The sequence below is a fragment of the Otolemur garnettii genome, unplaced genomic scaffold (genome assembly GCF_000181295.1).
Source record: "Otolemur garnettii isolate 467f Iridium unplaced genomic scaffold, OtoGar3 scaffold00069, whole genome shotgun sequence".
Lineage (NCBI taxonomy): Eukaryota > Metazoa > Chordata > Mammalia > Primates > Galagidae > Otolemur > Otolemur garnettii.
Window position 1 is genome coordinate 5,934,450 of NW_003852464.1, and position 19,577 is coordinate 5,954,026.

The window sequence follows — 19,577 nt, forward strand, 5'->3', positions numbered from 1 at the left end:
GGCGGTGGGAGCAAAGGATGGATTGTCCTTGTTTAGAGTGGGTGCCAGGTAATTCCCCAAGTCGGGAAAGCTTCCAGGGGACCACGGGCAGCACAGTTCAGAGAGAGATGACATCTTATCAGAGAGCATCAGGGTGAACTGACACTGACGATGAGGGCAGGAAAGGAGGACTCAGTCTACCTGTGCCCAGGTGTGGGAGGAGCTCTGCATGGCGCTCAGTAGAACACCTTTCCCCAAAAATATATGCCCCATGAGCCCTGACAAAAAAGCCTTTTATAGTTAAGAAAGGATTTTTTGCTTGGAAAAAATCACATAGCACTAAAAATGCAGCCTCTTTCAAATACTGCAGCTTGCCACCTGTGTAACTTAGGGCAATTTACTTCCCTGTCCTGAGCCTCAGTTTCTTCATCTGGAAAATGGGGATCACACTTCACGGGGCTGATGTGCTGATTAAATCATTTGGTGAATGTGTGATGCAGGTGTACGCACATGCCTCGTGGTGAGGACTCAATGCACGGATATAACTCGCTCACATGGGAGGTATCTACACCAGAGCACATTTCTAATATGCCTCAAATCACACGCAGTACCCTCTCTTCCGCCAGAAAGGCTTAATGAGCATTAGAGCCCAGTGAGGCTGAGACAGCCTGACCTCTGTTTTTGAAAACGTCTAATTTTTAGATTTTGTGGTTCATCCCACTTTCCAGAGTAAGAAAACCCGACCGCCACCACCAGCTTCTGATCACCAAAGCAAATAGGCAAGCTTTTAGGGGGACTTTATTTCAATCCATGACCAGGCAGCTCATCACACTTAGGGATCACTCACTAAGAGGGAGACAAAGGCGATGAAAAGTTGGGGAGCACTTTCTAACCTGCAGTAAGAGACAAAAGGGCCTGTTACGTAGAAATAGCAGGGGGTGAAAATCAGTGTTTGTGGAAGAGTGTGCGATTTCCCAAGCCTTCCTCCAGGGGTCCAGCGCAGTCTCTGATTCACTGGGTCTGGAGTGAGGTCTGAACTCTGCACTCCTCTGCTCCAAGGGCTACGGGAATAGCCAGGGAATGCTGTTTTCCTAGGGGAACCAGGAAAGCCCCAAACAGAGGAAGAGACAGTTGAAAACAGTGTATTCAAACAAGACAGCAAGAGGACTGGAGGATTTGAGGGGCAGCCAAGCCGGAGATGTAATCCAGAGGCACAATGGCCAAGGGGAAGGTTGTCGGGGAAGAGGGCCCACTCACCAAGTTCCAGCGCATTACTCACACTGGCCGTGAGTCACTCATAGCCTCTTAGAATTGTTGATGGCAAACATTTTGGAGAGTGCTGCGCTAAAGGAATGTGCTCACAGCCATTAACTATGAAGCACTAACTCATCTCAGCAGCCTGACACAAATTATGCCACGCACTTGAAAAATAGCTATTGATCACTGCCTTCTTCCTCGCGCCTTCCAATACCCCAGATCAGCACTTCCGTTCGCTCCCCTCCCCCGCTGATGGCCTCACACACCTAGTTAGATCCTTCCCAGACCGAGACATCGCGACTTGACTTTCTTCTGGATTTTGCCTCCATTAAAAATATAAGCCACCCAGAAAGAGGCAAACCCAAATATAGCTCTTTTAAGTCTCCCCACAAATCTGCTACCTGTGAACTTCACAATGTCTTGTCTTTTTCCTACTCATTATGGACGCAAAGGAACAATCAACTGGTTTGTCATTTCCTGGGTTAGGACAGGAGAAAGAGGACATGAAAGGGACAGAAGGTGGCATTAGCCATTACAGGGTTGAATCGGCCTCAGGGGCAAGTCACACTCTGAGCACGTCCTCATAGCAACTTGAGTCTTACCAAGAAAAAGGAAACCCATGGACTTTCGAGTCTCTTGCCCCATGTCCTTCTTAATCCCCAGAAAAACTAGTGAGGCAGGTAATCTTCCGACTGCAAAGATGTCTCCCATCTCTGTCCCCCCCATATCCATGTGACTCTGCAAATTCTCCCAAGATGGGATAGTTGAGTCTATCTCCCAGCCCTTGAATCCCGGCTATCAAGTTACTTGTTTTATCAAATAGATTGTGGCGAAAGTCACAGTGTGTGATCTGAGTCTGGTGATCTTACACACTTTTGATCTCTCTCTCTTTTTCCTTTGCCTTCACTAGAAGAACAAGCTTGGGCTAGCCTGAGACCACTTAAAGCAGAGCCAAGGTTATCCCTGCTCACTTAATCTGCCAGCCCCCAGCTGACCCACCATCTGGTCCAGACACAAGAGTAGGCTGAGCTGAGATCAGCAGAGCCTGGCTTAGAGAGTGCAGCTGCACAGATGACCCTTAGACTCATGAGAAATAATAGAAATAATAAATGACAGTTGCTTCAAGCCACTAAGTTTTGTGATACAGCATTATTTGGTAAAAAAATAACTGACATAATTTCCTTTGGAAAAGCCATGATAAAAACTTCATGTATACAAACAGGACATTGGCTTTCTTCTGACAAAATTATTAATGAATACAAATACATTGTATTAATGCAATTACATTATTTATAAGATCAAAAAAAACAGTTAGGAAATTAGGGAAGAGAAGCACTGTTCTATATTAGTTTTCATTCTTTGTAAGGTTTAATCTATGAATAGACTACGTTAACTTGTATATACTGATCAAGTTCATGAGGCTTCAAGTTCAGGCGGTCATTCCTTCTTTGTGCATTTCCAAAGTTGACAAAGGCATATACTCAAACACGCTTAATGAATTGCAGTGGGTATGACATGTTCTTGTTGTTCTATTATTTTAAATCTCACCCATTTTGCCAGGCCCAGATGAAAGGGGCCTTTCTCTTCCATATACTCTCTAACCCCACCCTAATTTTTCCTTCCCCTGCCATAGAGGATGATCTCAACTTTAAAAGCACAGTTTGGAAGGCCTAGAAGATGTTCAGGTAATAATCTAGAGTAGGCACAAAATTTAAGATTTGCAAAAAAGCTTAATATCAGCTATAGCATGAAGAACCTCGAATAGTGGTTGCCGTGAGAGGAGTTGATTCTACAGACAATTGTGATCCACAGAGGGCTTCTGAGAAAGGAAGTGAAATAATCAGAGGTCTCATCTGGAAAGTGTTATTGGGAGGCCTCAGGCCTTTATTATCGGATCACGGGAATCCAGGGTGACAAAGTTTCAGAATGGATGAGATTGTCAATTACAGAGGCTGTATAGAAATCAAAGAGGATGAAAAATTCATTGAGATTGCCAGGTGTACTGCCACTGGTGACCTTGGAAATAAAATATTCAGTGGAACACATGAGGGAGGGAAAGGAACAGCTAGGGAAGACCCTTGGCAACATATGGGTGGACCCCAGGCTCCGCCCCAAAATGTCTTTAAGGAGTAGGCAAAGTATGATTGATTGTTTACAAAGGAAACTTAAAGATGCACAGTATTTGAGAGAAGATTGCAGTCAGCCTCCCCACTTCCATATTGATAAATCGCTCTGATTGGTCTAAAAGAGCTAAGAAGCTCTAGCATTTCTCAGGAGGGCTTAGAGGCTGCTACTGAGAGAGGAGGAAGTTGAGTTCTCCAGGAGCACACAGCAGTGGGCAGGATCCAGACTTCTTGCTTTCATTCCCATAACTTTAATCCTATTTATCTTCCTTATGCAGAGGTTCCACGCTGCATTTCATTTACAAAACATAGGGTTCCTTCTATTGATTAAAAACAATAATAATAATTTGAAAACCATTAGACCAGATAATTTCTACAATCCATTCTGGTTCTAAGATAGCAATCCTATACTAATTATCTTTCAAAACTTAGAACAAGAAGAAAGTCTGGAGGTAAGCATCAAACATAGCTACTGTCTGTTATGGGTCAAGCAAGGTGCTGTCTGTGCTATGCACTGTCGGTGGGGATCCACTCACTGAATTCACACCCCAGCTCTCTGCAGGAGAAGTCACTAGCCCCATTCTGCAGATGAGGAAATCGAGGCTGATAAAGATCAAATAACTTTCCCAAAGCTTTAGCATTGACTCCAGAGCCCAGACATGTGTCCATTACTTCGTTGTGTACACTTTTTTTTTTTGAGACAGAGTACACTATGTCATCCTCCATAGAGTGCTGTGGTATCACAGCTCACAGCAACTTCAAACTCTTGGGCTTAAGCAATTATCTTGCCTCAGCCTCCCAAATAGCTGGGACTACAGGCACCCGCCATAACGCCTGGCTATTTTTTTGGTTGCAGTTGTCACTGTTTAGAGGGCCCAGGCTGGGTTCAAACCCGCCAGCCTCAGGTGCATATGGCTGGTGCCAAAACCACTGTGCAATGCATGCTGAGCCACTGTGCCACTTTTATGCATACCCAGGGGAGCCTGGGACTCACCCACGTGTCTGGAAGGGTCATGGAATTTGAATTTCTGGGAGCACCCACAGGGGTAAATTTCTCCAGTGGATGCTACTAGACTTAGGAAGCAAAATGGATGTATTGAGAGGAAGAGATGGGAAGACAAAGGTTGAAAAAATTGGAAAGAGGGCAGCCCCTGTGGCTCAAAGGAGTAGGGCGCTGGCCTAATATGCTGCAGGTGGCAGGTTCAAACCCAGCCTTTCCCGAAAACTGCAAAAAAAAAGAAAGAAAGAAAAGAAAAGAAAAAACTGGAAAGAATTGAAAGAAAGTATTGATGAATTTTTAAAACTTAGAACACACACACACACACCTGTGGCCCGAAACACCATCTCTAGAAAAGACATGTAGGTAACAGACAGGCTTTACATCTAGTTGAAATAGATTTTAATCCGGGAAATCAGGCCAGAATCATTTAAATATGATCCCAACAAGGCCTTGTCTGGTGCACTCCATTTAAAATTTCCCCTTTCCCCAACTTCTTAGCTCTCTCTCTCCATTATTTTTCTCTGTACCCTGAATGCCATTTCATAATACCACAGGCCCTACTTATGCACTCGTTTCTTTCCTTTCTGTTCCCATCAGCCTATGAATTCCCTGGCAGGGCTAGAGAGGAGGTTTGGCATTGTTTTTCTGGGTTTTCTCTGTCTCCAGCACCTACCGTAATGTCTGGCTCCTACGAGGCACTCAATAAATATTTGCTGAACAAATGAATGTGTTACTTTGTCATGATATTTATGGAATGAGCCCTTAGATCTATTCATTCTCATCCCCGCGTATGGTATCTGAAATGCTAGAGTCCCCATCAATTACAAGTCTATTTAGCATTTATATGGCACTTCATATTTAAAACTCACTGTTCAATTATTGATCCCCACAATCGACCTTGAAAACAGATGCTGAGTAGTGGGTGTCTCACACCTCTCTCCCTTCCCAGGCTTCTACATAGGAGCCAGAAGGCAGGGGGAGCAAGTTCAAGGGTGTGTGGGAGGAGAGGGTGGGCCAGGGAGGCCAGGCTCCGATCATTGGAAGTACATTCTGGTACTTCTGGAGCCAGAAGGCAGGGGGAGCAAGTTCAAGGAGGAGAGGGTGGGCCAGGGAGGCCAGGCTCCGATCATTGGAAGCACATTCTGGTCTACCTTTGCCTCCTTAGAAGTGCTGGTGCAAAGCCAGAGATCCTCCCCCTGCCCCCAGCTGCTACAGATGAGCTCAGCTTCCCCATAGAGGAGGCAGAGAAGGAGAGAGCCCCAAGAGCCCAGAGAGGATGTGGGGCATGCGGGGAGGAGGGCCTCACAGCAACCGTCTCCCAGCACGGCTCTCCGACTCTGCCCTCTGAACGGGCCATCTTTTTACAGGTGGTGACCAGACTGCACTTCCTTCCACACCACTTCCTTGCCATGCCTCAGTGCTCAGCTGTCTACCACAGCAAGCCTGAGCTCCTTGGCCCGGATTCCAGTGCCCTGACCTGGCCATCTGGTCTACCCAACCCATTCTGAGCACATGACTTAGCCTTAGGTGAGAAGCCCAATGAACACATTGTATATGGAGATGACCCAAATGTGGTTAAAAGCAACACCAGATTTTAACCTCAGAGCTCAATAAGCTCTGCTTCACTTTCAAATAGCTCAACTTGTGGTTATCAGGAAGAGATTGCTCTGAGCTTGAAATAGAGACACCCTATTCTGTTGCCTGAACTGCACAGACGAAGCCAAACCCTGTCAAAAATCACTTAATTTTTGTGAGACGTAAAGTTTCGGCTCTGACTCTAGCCACTCCTGCCCCCGCTCTGCAAGAAACATCTCCAAATCATCAGAAAAAGAATCAACAGGGGAGAAGATCCAGGTACTGACAGCCAGATAGACAAAGCAAGAAAACACAGTTTACAACAATGAGATCATTTTCATGAGCTCAGGACAATAACATTGGCCATTTCTGGAAAATTCCTAATACACAAGGTGCAAAGAAGTTTTTCTTGATGCAAAGGGGAAGGGAACTAACAGTTGACAAGCACATTAAACATCTCCAATACGCCCAGCACTACGTGAGCTCTGCACATCCATCATCTCACTTAAACTTCTCAAGAACCCGATGAGATATATGTTATATCTATCTTCATTTTTAAAAGAGACGCTGAAAAAGGCTCAGAAATATTTCCCAGCTTGCTTAAGGTCCCACAGTTAAAATGGGAAAGAATGATTCCCGAAAACCGGGCTCTCTGACTGTGAAGCCCAGGACTATACATCGTCTGGCTGGCCATTACCTAGAAAGAAATTAAATATTGTTTCATCGCCCACTGACTTCGACTTTTTGATCATTTCTTGTTTTAGGGGCTAAAAAGAGAAAGCACTTAAGGTATTTAATCTTTCTTTGTTGTTATTCTGAGGCCACATATCTTGCATTGCCCTAGGGAAATCATGACAAACATTACTTAATACTGTTTGATCTCGGGGTGTTTATTGAGTACCTATTGACCATTCATAGAGATTCCTAGTTGATGAAAGGGGTAGGAGAGGCAACTCTCTTTTCACATCGTTGTATATATTGACTTCATTATCTGAAACCTTAAACTCAGCCTCAGGAACATTCTCCAGACACATTTGATTCAAAGACGTGTTCTCTCTACTGACTTTTCTAATCTTCAGTAGGTCATACGTTATATAAACATCAGCTAGTGACTACATTTAAAAAGATATTTTTGACACACATAAATTCACACTGCAGGATACTTCATGCAAGAAACTTCCCAACAGCCAACTTGCTACCAGACTGTTAATAAAAATGTGGTGGAAACTGCTTCTAAAGGATGGCAATTAGCTACAACGATTAGACAAAACATGGTTTCACATTAAATTAAATTGATATTTAAATGTAATTGTTTTTAGCTCCGTGGTGTCAAGGTACTACATAAATCCATTATTACTACTATTTAACAGCAATGGTAACAACTGCAATAACTCAACCAAATTTTCCAAGATTGTAAATTGCAGTGCCCCAAAGAACTTAATTGCACACTTGGGAGATAGGTTAACTCTTTCGCGTCACTTGGGATCTTTTTGTGACGGTGCTTGAAAGAGTTAATTGCCTTTCAAAATGGCTCCCAATGGAGAGAATTTATACACACACACACGTATAGCTATACACATATAGCTCTGAAGAAACACATTGACACTTAACTCTGCCCAAGTAATTTTACTCCATTTACAACTAACTGAAATGTCAACACATTATTAAGAAAACTATTAGCAATTCAAAAATGAAATTATTCTTAACTTCAGACAAAATAAACAAGACAATAAAATCTTTAGAAGACAGCAGTAATCTGTGCTCTGAGGAATTTAGAAGATAAGAAAAGCAAGATGATTTCTAAATGGAGTTTATCTGTTCTGTTTTGCCTAATTCTGAACCCAAACCTCAAATTCAAGGATACTTAACTCCAGATTTTTCATGGTCAGCCCAGGAATATAAATGAGTCCATAAGCACCAGGGTAAGACAATAGGGAATGGTAGTGACTGTGGCAAACTGCAAAGGGCATGCCCATTTAAAAGAGTCAGAATTTCTTCATTCTAGGTAATTATTGTTGTGTGAGAATGTGAACCCAAACTGTCTATGTATTTTTCTATTTTTTAAAGCAGTTGTCCTCAAACTACAGCCCATGGGCCAAATGCAGACCCCCTAGGACATTTATCCGGCCTGCCAGGTGTTTTTGCCGCCACTGCCTGTCCTGCTTAGCAGCTGACTCGTCCCAGGGCTCACAGTCTGGCCCTCCAATGGTCTGAGGAACAGTGAACTGGCCCCCTGTTTAAAAAGTTTGAGGACCCCTCTTTTAAAAAAAAATCCAGAAATCTGACTTTAAAAAAAATAAATTCATGATTTTTTAAAACACTATGTTCACCCAACAAAATGTGACCACAGGCTAGATTTGACCACAAGCCTCAAGTTTGCTCCCATCCCCTACATGGTTTCTGACATCAAGTCTAAGTTGGCAGGTAGGCCATTTGTAGACATACACCTAGGAGCTATTTATGTCATTTTGTCTTGGAAATATGGCCAAACACTGAGCTGTCTACTTCCAAAGGGTAAAAAATATTAGACAACATCAATGCCATGATCATTCATCATTGTTAACGTGGCTGAAGATTCCTATTTCTTCTCTTGGTTTGCGCTATAGCGATCTCACCCTGGATGCGTCACATGGAGTCACTGGTGACACAATTCCAATAGCAATCTCATCAAGACCAGCCACCCAATTCATCCACAAATTCAAATGCTCTCATTATCAAGAGAGGCGAAGGGACGTGAAGGCCTGCCTCGTGCCCCAGCCCCACTCCTTTCTCAACCAGTGACCACTTTCTGCTCCGTATGTCACTGGCAACCACAGGAAGCTGGGGCAAGCCACGCTTTCAAAAATAACTCCTGAGAGAATCATGCACATGGTTTCCAATGAGAAATCTGCATAACAGGTCAGCGTGCTTAACGTGCGTGTTGGATAGATACGAAATGCTCAAATCCCATTTTATTCCCCCAAAAGCTTCCCAATTCTCCCAGCCCTGAACTCCCAGGACGAGTCCTACTTTCCTTGTTGAATTTCAATTACTTGGGCATGTATATAATTTCCAAAATATATTAGGGTTCTTTGGAGGGCACAATCCATGTCGGATGTATTGCTGTATCCCACAAAGTAATTAATACGTCCCCAGGAAGTGGTAACTGTGCTTCAAATGTTCAGTAGGTGGGTGGGTGGATGGATGAACAGACGAAGTGTAGATGAGAAAGAAACCTCTATTTGGGCCTAGACAGCACAATCTAAAGGGTGATTAATAAAAATATTTACTGTTCACAAAATATCTTATAAACTGTTTTGTGGCCAGCAAGACAGACACCCAATATTACATATCCGTTACACAATAGCCACAACCTCACATTCTCCTTGCAGAGAGAACCCTTGGTGTTAGGGCACAAGGATCTCTCTCCATGCCCTAGAGCAGTAGTTCTCAACCTCCCTAATGCCACAACCCTTTAATATAGTTCCTATGGGTCGCGACCCATAGGTTGAGGACCGCTGCCCTAGACCAACCCTGGTCATTTGATTTCTCTTTGTTCATAATTCGTGTGCTGGTAGAAATGGTCCAGGCACCCAGTTCTGGCCAATGAAATGTCAGGAGAAGCCTCCAGATTGAAGCAGAGGAGATCGACTTCTATGAAAAAAGGAAAAAAAATGTGGTAACTCCCTTGAGACCACGTGGCAATAAACACAAGGAGAAAAAGCAGGGAACGGAGAAGATGGATAGAAAGAACTTGGATTCTGAAGGACACTGCTAATGAATAAACCCCGGGACCACCCATCCCCATCTCCTATTAAGTAAATAAAAAATGCCCTTATATAATACATGTACTTATGTAATCAGCAACTGTTCTGAATCGTACAGTGGAAATAATTCCAAACTGATACAGCCTCTCACCCAAAGACAGATGACAATAAAGGACCACAGACGGGATGGTAATGGAGCAGAGAATCCAGTGACTGGGGCTTTGGCTTCCACCCTCCCAGCCTGCGGCAAAGCAAAGATCTGGAAAAAGCCGAGTTCTAACTGCAATAGCCCCGAGTCTCCGTGCCCCAGCTCACCAGGCAGTGTGGCAGTGGTGGCAGGCAGGCTCGCCAAACCAGCTTCCTCCGGGAGACCGACAAACTCAGGGACACATTCTTCTCTTCCCATGTGCCTCCCAATCGCAGCCCCCCAGCAAGCCTGCTGGACGATATTTACGCAGGGCTGAATATATGGCTCACGTTAGAACAAACAGAACTTCCTAAATTGGGCAATTTGTGACTTTGCACCTCAAGTTTCACTCATCCCTGATCCGAGATCCACTAAAAGCACATTATTACTGCTTAAGATGCAAACTACTGCCCTGAAAAATAGTGCTTTTTACCTGAGGTGAAACAAGTTATAAATTAATGGTTAGTCGAGGGTAAGGTGCGTAGGTAAATAGAAATGCCTTAGGACCACGTGTAGGCCGTTCTGCTAATATGATGAGGCTATCCTTGCGAGGGGATTAATTACTCTTTTCTTCTAACTTAATTTATTTCGTACTTTAAGAAACCGAAATGTCCAGTAGCCACTATGCTGGTGACAAAGAAACACAATAAAAGCAATTTCTCCAGTACAAAAAATAAAGCGTTGCCGGTAATGCATTTTGGAATCCAGCATACCTTCCTCTAATGAGGTTTCAGCACGCCATAAATAACACTAATGAGACTTTGTCTTGCCCACATAATATATTTCCTTGATATAGCCTTAGATTCTCCATGTTGCGTGGAAAACTAACAGCCTCCAAAAGAAATGTCGTCCAATAGCACATTAAAACGAAAAGCACAATTAAATATAAATGAATCCAGTAATTTAATTGCACAATTGCTGCTTTAAAAAATTCAGAGGAAAAGTAATGATGTCATTTTTTTAAATCGGTAAATAATAAAAGTGCTGGTGGGGATGGTGCGATACTTAAATACACAGTTCTCTGGGAAAGGGGAGGTGGCCAAGACGATCATAACACGCTTAGAAAGATTCTGTGCCTTGCAAAATTCCGGATAGCGGGGCATGCAACCCTCTGCCCGTGTGATGACATGCAAACAAACCTCTCAACTTCGATCTTATCGTGAAAGTTCATCCCATATTTGGAGGCTTTTCTGATCCTTGAGCATTTTCAACCAGGCATTATATTATTCCAATTAAAATAGAATGCAAGATGGCAGTGGACCTAGGAGGCCCTCTGACCAGCTTAGCAGAGTAACATGAGATTTCTAGATGGCTACCAGAAATGCAATCATTTTCATAGACCCATGACATAGCACTTTAATGCTGACAAAGTACTAGAAAATCAGTAATGGCTGTTTTTCAGTTCTCTTATCCAACGCCTGACACAGCACATCCCCGCTTTGATTGCTTCCCTTGATAAGATCAGAGACATGAAACTTTGTCTAAAGGAAGATCTGAAGGTAGGCTTTGGGCTTCACTTTACATTGATTTTTATTCAATTCCAATCAAGAACATATCCAAGAAATTTACTTACTCGATTCCTGCATTATAGTGAGGATAATGGGGGAAGAGGCTTTTTAATTTTAAGTTAGCTATTATCTTGCATCCCCGTGATTGGAACTGACACAGGCAGATGAGAGAAAAAAACTTCATGCAGCCACGTAAGCAAGTTTCGGATAGAGCACCCTGGTGCATTGGAGCAGCCCAAGCAAAGCTACCTTTGTCTTCCCTGTATCTGTGCTTGGTAGTTACAGGAATTTGTACATAATTTTCACTAGATAACTCTCCCATTAGATAAGTCATTTATTCAATCTTCTCACTCATTCTTTCAACAAAGATTTATTGAATGCCCTCTGCGCTCCAGGCATGATATTTCTAGGAACTTAGGATTACGGAGTTAACTAGATGATCGTGATTCCACTTTCAGGGCAAAACACCCTAAATGTTTGAGAACACAATCAATCAACAAGTAAGCAAATTAAGAGTTGTTTCCAAAAGCAGTAAGTGCTGTGAAGACTATGGGAACACACGCAATAGAGGCTTGAGAACAGAGGGCTGCTGCTTCAGCAGTGTGGTCGAGGAAGATTTTGCTAGAAGCTGACTTCTGAGCATGATGAGGGACAAGCAGCCAGTGCGAAGAGCTGGGAAGGGCATTCCTGGAAGAAGGAACAGCCCATGCAAAGGCTCAGAGAAGAAGGCAAAGAATACGAAGAAACAGTCAAGACAAGTATCATGGATTCTGCTTTACAAGGGATGAAACTAAAGCCCAGAGAGGATTCTGTGCAAACACATCCGAGTCTCCAACTCAGGCTTCAGGCTCCAAATGCTCTCTCTCTCCTACACGACAGCTGTGCTTTTCTTAAGATTCTATTGCATCCCCACACCTATAATCCTAGTACTTTACGAAGCTGAGGAGAGTAAACTCCTTGAGCCCAGGAGTTTGAGACCAGCCTGAGCAAGAGACACCATCTCTATCCATAATAGAAAAATTAGCTGGGCATTGTAGTAGACACCGGTAATCCCAGCTACTGAGGAGGCTGAGGCAGGAGGATCACTTGAGCTCAAGACTTTGAGGTCGCTGTGAGCTAGGCTGACGCCACAGCACTCTACCCAGAGTGACAGAGTGAAAGTCTATCTCCAAAAAAAAAGAGAGACAGAGAGAGAGAGATTCTGTTGCATCTTTTGGTACAGAGTTCCTAATATCCCTTGGGGAGTTGACCCTCAGAACTACAGTACATTCTCCAACTGGCTTGTTTTCTGGCCTTCAAAAAATTAAAAAAAAAAAAAATCAATGACCAGGAGCTTACCCTGTAAAGTTGGTAAATAATCATTGGAAAAATACATATTGTAGGTTCTTTTTAAAGGATTGTATTTGTATTGAGCAAAAAGATTCCTTGGTTTTTGAAATCATAAAGGAATAATATCTCATAAAGAAGACCGTGCATTTCCAAGAAGACCAAACAACCCGGATTCATGTCCTGCCAACGCCTTTACCACTGGCATGGCCTTGACCGCATTCTATGCTTTGGTTTCCTCTTTGATAAGACAGAGCTAATAATGGTATCAATGCTATCTGCTGAAATAAAGGAATACATGCAAGGTGCCAGCCAGGACGGGGCAATGCACCTCTTAAGCTTACTGGATGTGGCTGTTGTTGTTATTTCTTTAAGAACAAGTCTACTCAGAAAAACAAAGGCAAAAAATCTTCCTTCCCTGTCCTCCTTTTTTTTTTGTAGTTTTTGGCTGGGGCCGGGTTTGAACCTGCCACCTCAGGCATATGTGGACGATGCCTTACTCCTCAGAGCCACAAGTGCCACCCCCTTCCTTTTTTTTTTTCAAATTTTTATGGGTAGAGGGCAGGGGGAGAAGGGGATGGGTAAATTCCCACCCAATGGATACATTGCACAGGTACATTTTACACTTCACCCCCCACTTTTCCCCTTAAAGATCTTTTTTGGAGAACAGCTCCACTATGTCCACATGTACAATTTTCTCACCCTTCTTGCCTGCATGCACCTGGTGGGTAGAGAATGTGTCTTTCTAATAAACTTTCAACAGCACGTATGTGGAACACAATGACACTTAGGAACGTGTCTCCCCCCTAAAAGACGGCCACTCCTTCCATAAACATCTGCCACTTGGTATGAGGCTGAGACCAGATGACAGACAGGGGGGCACTGTGGAACTAAAAAGTCCTTTGCAGGAACAAGACATAATAGCTACTAATAATAATTAGTGATAATGAGCAAGATGGATACTTGTTGCATGAATTAGCCTCATGCCCACTGCAGTTCTGGAACAGTACCCTGGAAGTTCCAAGCATTCCTTACGGCACCCTCACAGAAGTCCCCACTTCGTGCACCAGTCCAGCCTCATTTCCACCCCCCAGAGCTCTGCTGCACAATCTCTTCTTATGTATGCATCCTCTGGAATTCCACACGACAGGAGTAACAGCTGTGTTAGGCCAACCCATCATTCATCTTGGCTCCCCTCGCCGTAACTCAAAAAGCCTGTGATCACTTGGAAACCACCTCTGATCCGTAGGAGGCGGCGGCAGACGGAATTTACAACAAAGCCCTGCCTGCAGAAATCTTCCTGTCACCTGCAGGCCACATAAACCATTAGCATCCCGGCCATAACGTGCGGTCAATGAGCTACACGGGCCTTTCAAAACCGAGCACTCTGCGCTATTTATGGGCCAAGGCAGGGGACTCTAGCAGCTCTCTGATTTTCCTGTCGGCCTGCCAGAGAAGGAGCTGCAAAGAACAGCTGCCTTACCCACCCTCCTACAGTTGGAACGCTTGAAGAAAATTAAAAAGAAAAACCCCCAAGCGTTCAAAGGTGCTGCTTCAACATGCGTTTCTTCTAGTTTGCCTGGCCCCTGCAAACACTTTTAGCTCAACTCCTGGTCACTGCCCTCTGCTAAAGAGAGGAGCAGCCATGGGGCATCACTTAGGCCTAATTGCCCTCCGCAGAGCTCTCACCAAAGGCAAGCCAAACTGGAATACGATTATTTTTAGAACACTACCCAATTTTAACATTTTAGCGGCCACGTGATCTCCAGAACGACAATGGTTCTTAAATGAACTATTTCCCCCTATTCTCAGAAACAGATAAATATGGAGACACAGATATATTTTTTGACATAAGCCCTTTTTACCCTAACATAGGCTGATAAAAATACACTCCAAAGCCACATCCACGTCTATTTATAAGCATAACATATACACATGGGAAATTTAAAGTGTCGGCTGGTCCTCCGTAATAGTTTTTTCCACTTGCATAGAAAATTAACTAGAGGTCAACACAATGAAACATCTTCTAAGTCACTTCTGTTTATTAGGAAGTTCAGAATAATAGGCTCCAACCTGGGGGGAAAAAAAAAAGTCAATGCAATCTAAAAATAACAAAAGGTGCATAACAAATTTGTCCTCATTTTGTTCTTAATAGAAGGTGTTTCTAGCGCATCGGCAAGGATGACCTATCAAACGCATCACCTTGTTCAGTCAATTTATTCCTTTATCAGGCAGTCATTGGAGAGGGATTTGTTTTGCATTGTCTCAACGTAAAATGGAATGGCAAGCCTGCTTTTCTCTACTCAGGAAGGGAGGCTCTTTTGTCAGGAAACCTTCCTAAAAGACCTTTGATCAAAACGAAGGAGATAAGACATGGAGATTTTGCTCCTCTCTCCCCCAAATCCTGCCCCCACCTTTGGGTAACAAAACCTTGCAAGCTAAGAGCTAAGAGTCAAGCCCCAAGTAGGACCCCCTTGGCTCTCACTGCCATCACTTCACTAGAAGCACACTCAGAATGTTTCCCCAAATTAGCTGTTTCACTAGACCTGAAAGCCCGGGTCCCCAGGGGACGTGTTAAACGCCCTCGCCTCACGCACATCAGGTGAGATCCCGCCAATCCTTCTAATTTCTCGGCTGTACAAACTGAAAGGAGACAGGAGGGCTTCTCTGGGGCAACTGAGTGGTCAAAATGTCAGCAGATCAAATTAGCCTCTAAGGAGGGACCTGAGATGGTCACTTCTTCATTTGCACCTCATTATCTTAACAAGCCTGAGGAGAAGCTGGAGGCCGGCCCAACTTTACAGTAATACAGTATAGCCGCTCGGCAAAGGAAAAATTACAAAGGGCAACTGGTTGGCGGGTTTTAATTTGGAGAAGATGGTGCATGCTTCAATAAGGAGAGACAGTACAGAAGAAACGAATGTGGTCGGTTATCTGGACTGTCTTGAGGAGGGAGACAGGAGTGACGGCAAGGGCCACCCTCCACCTACACCTTCCTGCAAAACCCACCTCCTATCTGCACACTCTTAACCACCCCCAAAATCATTGTCTTATACTGGTAAAAGGTGTCTGGAATTCTTCCACCTGGAACCTAGTTCTTAAATCTTAAATGCTCCTTTAATCCACCCAAGTCCCCTTCTTGCGTGACAAATATCCCTGGGACAGAAGAGGCCCCAAAAGTCCTGAACACAACCTAGGTACTGAAGGCAGGCAGCCAAGGGCAGAAGAGGAAACAAAAAAATTCTTACAGGCATAAAATGCCTTCAGGGTACCAGCAACATTACACATATCTCATGTAATCTCTGGCAAAAAAAAAAAAACTCTCTTTAAAAGGAAACACCAGTGTTACTAATTTATAGTAAGGAAACTGAGGCTCTGGAGCTTAGCCAGTTGGTAAGTGAGATGTGAACCAGGGGCTGTCTGGTTCCCACACTCCACATCCCAGGGCCACCATGCAAGCAGGGCTAAGGAGACAGTCCCCAGACACCAGCGCCTGGGTCCTCCCAGCTAGGCTGGTCAACAAGGATGTGGGGTCGTGATGGCTCAGAGCCATCACGGAGACAGCAATTCCATAGATTTGGGCAGAGGGGGCAGCAGCACAAGACTCATAAACTGTGCGTTTATTATGTCCTGATCCCCATCCTTTACATGCAATCCCTCATTTAATCCCCGTAAGGACTTTGAGGTAAGCATTCTCCCCATTCTATAGATGAGAAAATCAAGCCCCAGAGAGGGTAAGTAACTTGCAATGGATCCTACAGCTAGTAAGCGGCTAGTATGGTCTGAGTGTGTCCCTTTACAATTTGTATGTTGAAATCCTCACCCCTGAGGTGATGGTTTTAGAGGCAGGTTCTTTGAAAGGTGAGTAGGTCATGAAGGTGCAGCCCTGCTGAAAGGGTCAGTACCTTAATAAAGGAGGCCCCCAGAGAGACCTCTTACCCTTTCCACCCCGTGACACCAGAGAAGGGAGGTGCCATCCATGCCTATGCGGCAGCCCTCAGCAGACACTGAATCTGCCTTGAACTTGGACTTCCCGGTCTCCTGAACCATGAGAAGTAAGTTTCTGTTATTTATGAGCCACCCGGTCATGGTATTTTGTTATAAAAGCACAAATGGATCAAGAAAACGGCAAAGCAAGGATTGAAACAGATCATTAGACTCCTCAGCGCAGCTCTGCTCTCCCTTCTCTGGCAGTAACAAGCATGAAATGACTCAGCTCACTGGTCACCAACCCAGCAAGTACCAAACCTCCCAACGGCCAGACCTCAGTCCCGTGACAGCCATCAGCCTCTCCAGAGCACCAGCTTTGGGCAGGAAAAGGCTATCGAAAAGGACATGGGCTTCTGGCTATCGGAGAAAAGACTTCTTCCACCCCTGTTTTTCAGACAAGTTAGAACACAAACCACCCCTACCCTGAGGAAGCTCTGAGCACAGTCATGGGCCACAGGGTCACACTCACTGGAATCTGTATCTGATCTTTCCTGCCCCAACTCCTTAGGAGCTCCCTGAGTACACCTGGTAGGGGGCATGCAGTGGCCACAGTAAGATCCCCAAGGACGAAAGAAGTGCCACTAAATGAGAGAGACTGACTGAGCCAGGGACTGCCCTGTCACCACCTTAGACCCAGGAGCCATCCCTGCCAGGCCTGGGCACCTCTGACCCACTGTCCACTTTCTGAACAACTCACAAGTAACCGAGGGAGACGAATGCAGAGAAAACCACAAGCCCCATCCACAGTTATATATTTTAAATAGCATCTCCTCTCTGCAGCCCTACGTGGGAGGGGAACATATGGTCCTACATTCATTATACTCCTGAGTTTAGGTTTGAAACATCATATTTTCATTACAAATAAGCTTTGATGACACTGCCTATTGCAATGATTTCAACGCATGGTTAATTTTATCTGCGGCAGTGGTGAGAGTGGCATACCAATTTGCTGCCAGGGGAGAACAATCTGATTTTAGCATCTTAACCCTGAACTCGAGTTCCCTTTGTTCCCGAGAACCTCGTTTTAGCAAGACTCAAGACTCGCAGTGCCTGGGAAGAACGCGTCACCGATGCTGACTCAAGGGGAGTGGAAAAGTTGAGAGGGAGAGGGATGAGCTGGAGAGGCAGAAATACTCGTGATGGGGGAGCAGGGGGAGACGACAGCACGGCAGAGGATTTGGGTTCGGTGTGACAATGTGCTTGGAACTTCAACGAGCAGATCAAGTCTGCCCAATTTGGCTGGCAATCTGGTGAGAGCAGACCTATTTGTGGGGTTCTTTTCTGTTGCATCTGACTTCAGGCCAAGCCAGGAAGTAGCAAGAAAGGCCTCACTCATGGAGCCCTTTGTTCCGGCCCGGGAAGTTTGGAGAGAAAACTAAAAAGCGGAATAATGTTACTGGCGGATGGGATAGAAAGGAAGGTAATCCAAGGTGCTCTAACTTCTTAGACCCTCTAAGAAGGGTGTGTATACGTGTGTTTGTGTATAATTATACATACATACCTATGTCTAGATATATACACACACGGAGAGAGAGCCATCTTCCCAACTATATAAACTTTTTATATTACTGACACTTGGTAAACTTTCCTGCACCATTTGGCTACATTTTATTTTAATTCTTCCAATCATTCAGCAAACATTCAATGAGCACCTGCGAATTTCCACAAGGCACTGAGCAGCTCAGAACTACCCTGGGACACAGACATGGGATGAGCCAATTACGGAGCTGTGAAAAGGTGTTCAGATGTATCGAGATTTCGGAAGAACTACCCGGTTTCTGCTACGGGCTTAAAGAGGTCTTCAAGGAGAGACCTTGAAGGGTTCAACTCTTTAAATGGAGTTGAACCCTAAAGGACCAAGAGGAGCTAATCAGGGGGACAACACCAGAGAGAATAGCCCATAGAAGGGCCCAGAGATTAAATGCAACATAATGCCAGCATCTGAGGAACTACAGGTCCAAGAGAAACCCAGGGTGACATGTCCTGGGATAATGTGAACATGGGCATAAGGCAGAAATGCCTCTTGCAACGTTCAGTCCCATTTCTCAAGTGGGGAGGGTGAAAGTTCTTTGCTCTTTGTGTGTGCGTATATGCACGTGGTGTTCACACACGTGGAAGAGAGACTACAATGGCGCCCCACGTACTGAATATTCTCCCAACCCGATTGTTCCAAATAGATGACAACTGGCTATAGATCCTGGGGGTCGATGATGCAATCCTGAAAGTCCCAGCCCATCAGAATGGCTCTGCTCAACAGCTAACCCAGAACAGGCCTCTGTCACCAGGTGGTACCAAACTAGAGATGAGACTGGGATCCCCAAATCCCAGGACCCTCACGGGGCCCCCAGTCATTGTGTGCACCTCAGACCTAATGCTTCCTCCCTACCCATTGTTCCCAGTTAAATCTGTGGAACTCACTCATTGCAGATTTTACTACAGTGGTTCAGTGTGACCAGCACAGGGGTGTAATGCAGAAGGCAAGTGTAGAAACAAAGCCTGATTATTGAGTTGCATATTCTACGCTAAAGAGTTTGGGCATTATCCTGAAGTCCAATGAAAAATCTAAGTCAGTAGTTCAACATCGAGGCCCTGCACAGATCCAGTTTGTTTGGCCTACGACAGATTTTCAAGGGCTCAGAGTCCCCTCAAGGGCCACACTGACTTTTCCATTCACTGCAGTGGCATGGCTATTTTTGGATGGCCTGTGCTCTCCTGGTCTCCCTAGGACCAGCCACACCCAAGCAGCTTCATGCCTTTGTTAAACCCAATCCCTGTCGAAACCTAAATTCGCTTTACCAAAAAGCAAAAAAAAAAAAAAAGCTGTCACAGAATCAAATTTGCATGTTAAAAAGTCCACTGGAGCAATAGTCTGGAGAATGGGTGCCA